Here is a 5,649-nt window from a genome sequence, read left to right as displayed (position 1 = left end):
GTGTGTGTGTGTGTGTGTGTGTGTGTGTGTGTGTGTGTGTGTGTGTGTGTGTGTGTGTGTGTGTGTGATGTGCGGGGAGGTAGTGATGCCCTCTCTTTGCGGACGCTGCTGGGCAGCTCTTGTTGCCCACTCCAAAGCTGAGGGCAGACTCCCACGACAGACTTGACTGCGGCTGGCAGGAATTATCCGGATAATGAGGGAGGGCAAGCCCACCACCACCTGTGAAGTTGGGCTGTCGGTCTACCGGGGTCGAATTGCCCACTTCACAGCCTGCCTTCCGGCGGTCTCACTCCCCCAGCAGGTCCCCCTGCCCCGGGACTCCAGCGTGGCTGCGGGGACGGCGGGGATGCCTGGGTCTGTCTGGGGAGGAGGGAGTGTCCCTGCCAGATGCCACCGAGCAGAGATGCACAGGTTGGGGAGAAAGGGGTGGTGGCGATGGGGCACCCACAGGCAGATGCACTAAAATTCCCTAATCACTTCAAAGCCCCGCGTTTTAATTATTTGATCTGCCTCTTTGCTCTCATCCTAATTTGGCCATTGATGAAGATGCAGTCTGGTCAAATTTTGTAAGTGAAGTCAAATTATCACTTCTTAGGACTGATTATCAAATTATCACTCCCTGGGACTGATTATCAAATTATCACTTTCTGGGACTGAAAGGGACTTAATGGAGAATTCGGAAACCTGGCTAGGGAGGAGCAGAGTGCCTGCCTGCTCACAGTGCTGGGGTGTAGCCACGTGCTCTCACCTGCCCCCTAGAACTTTTGGGGCACATTGGTGTCCCTTTTTATGGTTGAGGAAGCTCTTGCTCAGAGAAGGGAAAGGATTCGTCTACTTTGCATTGGATTATATCAGTGACTGGATGAGGACAGGACTCAGGACAAGATCCCCAAATGGGAGCCTGCCTGCCTGGGTTTGACAGACTTTGACAGACGTCGCACACACTCCAGCTGTCACCATTGCTGGCTCTTGCTCCACACCATCTCAGAGAACAAGATGGGGCCTCCCCTCCCGGCCACCTCAGGTCTACTCCCTCATCCACAAACCCCAGGGCTTGATGACCTGACAACCCAGAATGCACGGGAGTGGGAAAGGGGGGGGGGACAATGGCCTGGATCTGATGTCCTGGTTGCAGGACATCTCAGGACCATATGCACCTTGGTGACAGGTTGATTGCACCTTTCTGCTGACACCACAGCCAACCCTGCCTCCCGAGTCTCCTGCCTGCCTGAGCCACCCTAGCTCTGCTTCATGGCTAAGGTGGCAACTGGAGATAGCTGGGGGCATCCTGTTTTGGGGTCAGAGCCTCAGAGTGCCTAAAAAGGGTGACATTGGTACTTGCACCTGATACATCCCCACCCCACAGCTCTGCCTCCCTCTTAGATGTGGAAGGCAATGGAGGCCCCAAGGCACAGGGAGGAGACAGGCTGCTGTGTCCGCCCATGTGCAGTTTGTGAGAATCCTGGAATCCTGGTGGGCACCCATGGCCCTGTCAGCTGGCAGCAGGCTTTCAAGAGCTTGGCCATTTGTGACGGGGTTCAGTGACTTGGGGCTGAGATGTGGGAGGGGGTTGTAGGGGAGAGGCTGGCTGAGCTGTTCCTACTTGGCTGGAGGGGGCAGGCTCCAACCCCTGGGGGAGTCACTGACTGGGAGGTTTAGTTTCCTCATCTGTAGGATAGAGTCGGGGTGTTTTGTGAAGCAAGGACACAGATGTCAGCGTCTGGCTAGTTGGAGGTGTTCAGGGCTGGTTGTCTCTGCTTCCTCCAGCCCCCAGTCTGACTGTCACACGTTGAAATGGAGGGAGATGGCCATGCAGCTCGGATCTCTCATGACACCCCCCAAGCTGAGGGAGTGGTGTGTTTTTGTATCAGGGTAGCTCACACGTTGAGCTTGGATTCCCAGGAAGTGAAGATGGAGGGCTTGGAACCCAGTCTCCACCAAGCCCTACCTTCGGGGGAGCTGGAGCTTCTACCACAGGCTTCTAGCCCTCATTGTCCTTCTGCGTCTGCCCCACACCGTCCCCTGGCTCATTCCCAGGTGGTCACTGGGCACCAGCCTGCTCTTTCATTTCATCCTAAGTTTGGCGTCAGCCTTTTTCCCTGGCAGAATTGGGGCCAGTACCTGTGATTTCAAGGGCACCAGAAAAACCCCAGCCCGCTGCCTGTTCCCCAACCCTAGCTGTCTGCTGCCTAATATTCCAGTTAGAGACTCATTCCATTGGCTCATAGCCTTGTCCCCAGTTGTGTCAGCTAGTGAACCTTACCATCCATGACTTGTTTAAAAGCTTTCAGGACCTGCGAGGGGACTAGGAGAGGGCAGAAGAGAGGGGAGGAAGGAGAAGGTGGGCAGAACAGGAGAGAGAAGGTGGCAGTTTCCCCACGTCAGAGTTTGTAGAGAAAGACCTACCTGTGAACCCAAGGGGGCCCCTGGAAGAAAGAAAGGCTTGGGGGGATGGGGCAGGCAGGGAAAGTGGTGAACCTCAAGTGGGAATTCCTGGTGGGAATGTAGGGTGGGTGGCCTGCGCAGGTGTTAGAAGCTCCCAGAGGTTTCCAGTGGCTTCCAGTCCCGTGTCTGAGGTGGGGCCTCAGCAGCCTGTTTCGGAGGTGATACAGGCCCAAAGCAAAATCACCCTTCTTTGACACTCTGCTACCCCTTCCCCTTAGAATGTGGCTGCGTGGTGTTTAGCGTAGTCCTTAGGTGGTGTTCTCTGCATTTCAGGGGCCTGCGCTCATCAGCTGACTGTTCAAAACTGTCAGTGGTTACTTGTTAGGTCAGCAAAAGGCCTGGACTGACCTGGGCCAGGGGAGGTTTCAACACCTGTGCCGCCCTGAACGTCCCCACAGCCCTCCTGTCACCATCTCTGGAAACGAGCAAAAACAGCATCATTCACTCAGACCTGTGAGTCCCCTGGGCTGTGAGAGGTGACCTGGGTACCCCAAAAGGCCTTGCAGGCGGTTCCTTGCCCAGTAGGGCACACGGTCCTGAGTTTTCAAGTCTGGGGGGCAAGTGTTGGAGGTTCTTGAGGGTGAGAGCTGACACTCCCTGTTAGGGGGCCGAGGGCAAGCTCTTTGGGGGGAGGGGCAGGCTAGCATCATGCGGGCCCTCAGGGGACCTGAAACGTGGTCCGGTCCTGCCTCCTGATGGCCCAGTGTGCAGCGCGTTCTGGGTGCTGCTGAGGGCAGAGCTCAGACCAGACGGAAGGAGTTACAGGTCACCAGTATGACCTGTTGGCCATGAACTCCCAAATGTAGACTATTCTTAACGGTTATTCTCAACCATATCCATTCTTAAATGATAATAATGATGGTGACGATAGCAGTTCTTCATTCTTCCATCACAGTCATTTACGAGCACCTACTGTAGACAGTGCTAGCTACTGTTCTAAGTAATAGGGATACAACTGGGGCCCTACTGGCATCAGAGGCCAGATTATTCTTTTTTGAAGGTGCTGTCCTGTGCATTGTAATAACCCCCTTTCCACTGTGACAACCAAATGTGTCTCCAGACGTTGCCAAGTGTCCCCTGGAGGGTAAAATCACCCACTGTTGAGAACCATTGGGAATACAGCTATGAACAAAACGGGCAAAATTCAATCCTGTTCCCTTAGGAGCAAGCATTCGAAAGAGGGAGATGAACAATAAATATGCTAAAGAAGGAAAACATACGGTGGGCTGCAGGGTAAAAATGCTGCAGAGAAAGACAAGGCAGGGTTGGAGGTTTAGAGAGTGTGAAGGGGTGGGGGGGGTGCCATTTTCAAAGGGGCCTCAGAAAAGGCCCCTCTGGCAGGCGACATTTGAGCAGAGGCCAGGAGGGGAGGAGATGTACAGACACCTGGGGAAGGACCTTCCAGCAGCCGGATGAAGTTAAGGAGCGAGCAGCGGGCAGGTGCAGCTGGGAGCGGGGCAGTCCGGCTGCAGTGGGCCCTGTCGTGTTAGGGCCGCTATAAAGACTTCAGCTTCCGCTCTAAGTGCAAAGGGGAGTGCCCACCCCCGAGTGGGTGCAAACACCTTCCCAGGAGTTTTTCACACATATTCACAGCAGTCCTATGAAGGGTTATTTCCTTACCTTGTGTTTCAAGGCCCGGAAAGGTCAAGCAGCTTGGGGAGTACAGTGGAGACATGCACGTGAGCTCTCCATGCTCTACACTGAAAGGGAGGCCTTGGGACCACACAGAAGTGTGCTCAGTCGCGTACCAGCTGTGTGTGGCCTTGGACGAGTCTCGGTGTTTGTAGGGAGCGGTGTCTTGTCCAGCCGTGCCATCTCTCATGCTGCCTGTGCCACCTGTAGTCCCCGCTCCCTCTCTATATACTCATGCCAGCAGAAAGCCAGAGAGGGCAGGCAGCCCCCTCCCATTCTCCCAGCCACAGGCTCTTGTTCTAGATCTCTATGTACATCTACTCGCTGAGCTGCAGCAGTGCCATCTGGTGAGTTCAAGGCCAGTATCTTGGGGGTCAAGGGAAGTTAAATGCTCCCTCTTCTTCTCCGTCTGGTTTTATCCTCTGCATCCCCCTTCCTGAGAGCTGAGGAGAAAGAACCATTCTCCCCGAGTCGCCATCTCCCTGGGCCTTTGGGGCCAGGCTCTGCCGATTCTTCCAAGGAGGCTGGCCTGGCTTCTCTTGGGAGCTAAGCTGAACCATAGCTACAGAACCGCTGTGTGATTGAGCACAGACTGGGACAGCCTCCACAGGTCTGTCCTCAGACTCTCTGACCTCTTAGCCCTTAAGACTCACAAGTTAGAGAGTCTTAATGAACCCACTGCCAGGTTCTCGCTTTTCAAGTGACACATGTCAGAAATAGGTTCCTAACTGGAAATGTGGGTTTAAAAATTATCCCCCGAGAGTTGAGAGTTGGGAAACACTCATGGCAACAGCAGGTGACCTCCCCGAGAGTGGCCACTGCTGAACCCCTTTATTCCCCCACATATGGGGATGTCTTGCCTGGGGATGGACTATAGTGATGGGAGACCCCAGGAAGGAAGCTTCTGGCGCTGTTGGGCACACGGGTGTGTCAGAGTGTGCTTGAGAGGGTGTCAGGCCCTCTCAGGAGGTGTGTGTATCTGCCCCCCAGTATGTGGTGTGTCTGTGTACATTTGCCCCATCTAATGGGGATGCCCAAGGCCCCCTGACTTTGCCAGGCAGGCCCCGTCCAGGAGAACACCCCCAAACCCCCACTGCTGGAATCTTCTATTCACCTGAAGATGATGCCCAACGGGCGGACGGCTCCTTCGGCACCTGCCAGAGAAGCATCCTGTGCAGCCGCCTCCCAGCTGCCCGGGGTGGGAGCGTCATGAGGAATCCTGGCCTAGGGGTGGGTGTCAGGAGGCTGTCACCGTGCGGCCTGAGGCAAGTCCCCACTCCTCTCGGGTCCCTCTTTCCCATCGGCTAAAGGGTGGGATGGGAGAGGATTCATTTCCCCCACACGTGTTCTAGAGCCCTACTGTGTGCCCAGGGTCAGGGGTACAAGCAGCCCTCCCTTCGGAGCTGTCGCCCTCCGAAGCCCTCGCAGCCCTAGAGCTCAATGAGGCTGAGACTCTGAGAGTAAATCTGGACCCGGGGCCCCAGTGAGCAGGAGCCGGTAAGGGGTGCAGAGGAATCACAGGCCAGAAGAGGGCAGCACTTCCCTGGTGTGCTTCAGGGGAGCCTCGACTCC

At 55.5% G+C, this 5,649-nt stretch overlaps 1 protein-coding gene across 1 annotated transcript in view; it reads left to right on the top strand.

Moving 5' to 3' along the window:
• Positions 1-2,861: 2,861 nt before the first annotated feature.
• The window catches only part of CACNG5 (calcium voltage-gated channel auxiliary subunit gamma 5), a 32,889-nt gene continuing 30,101 nt past the window's right edge, over positions 2,862-5,649 (top strand). The window contains exon 1 of the mRNA XM_019637637.1: positions 2,862-2,898. The gene's annotated coding sequence lies outside the window, so the exon portion shown is untranslated. The remainder of the gene's footprint in view (positions 2,899-5,649) is intronic.

The sequence above is a fragment of the Hipposideros armiger genome, unplaced genomic scaffold, assembly GCF_001890085.2.
Source record: "Hipposideros armiger isolate ML-2016 unplaced genomic scaffold, ASM189008v1 scaffold_34, whole genome shotgun sequence".
Taxonomy (NCBI): domain Eukaryota; kingdom Metazoa; phylum Chordata; class Mammalia; order Chiroptera; family Hipposideridae; genus Hipposideros; species Hipposideros armiger.
Note: the sequence above shows the minus strand (reverse complement) of the source record. Positions and strands in the feature narration are given on the sequence as shown.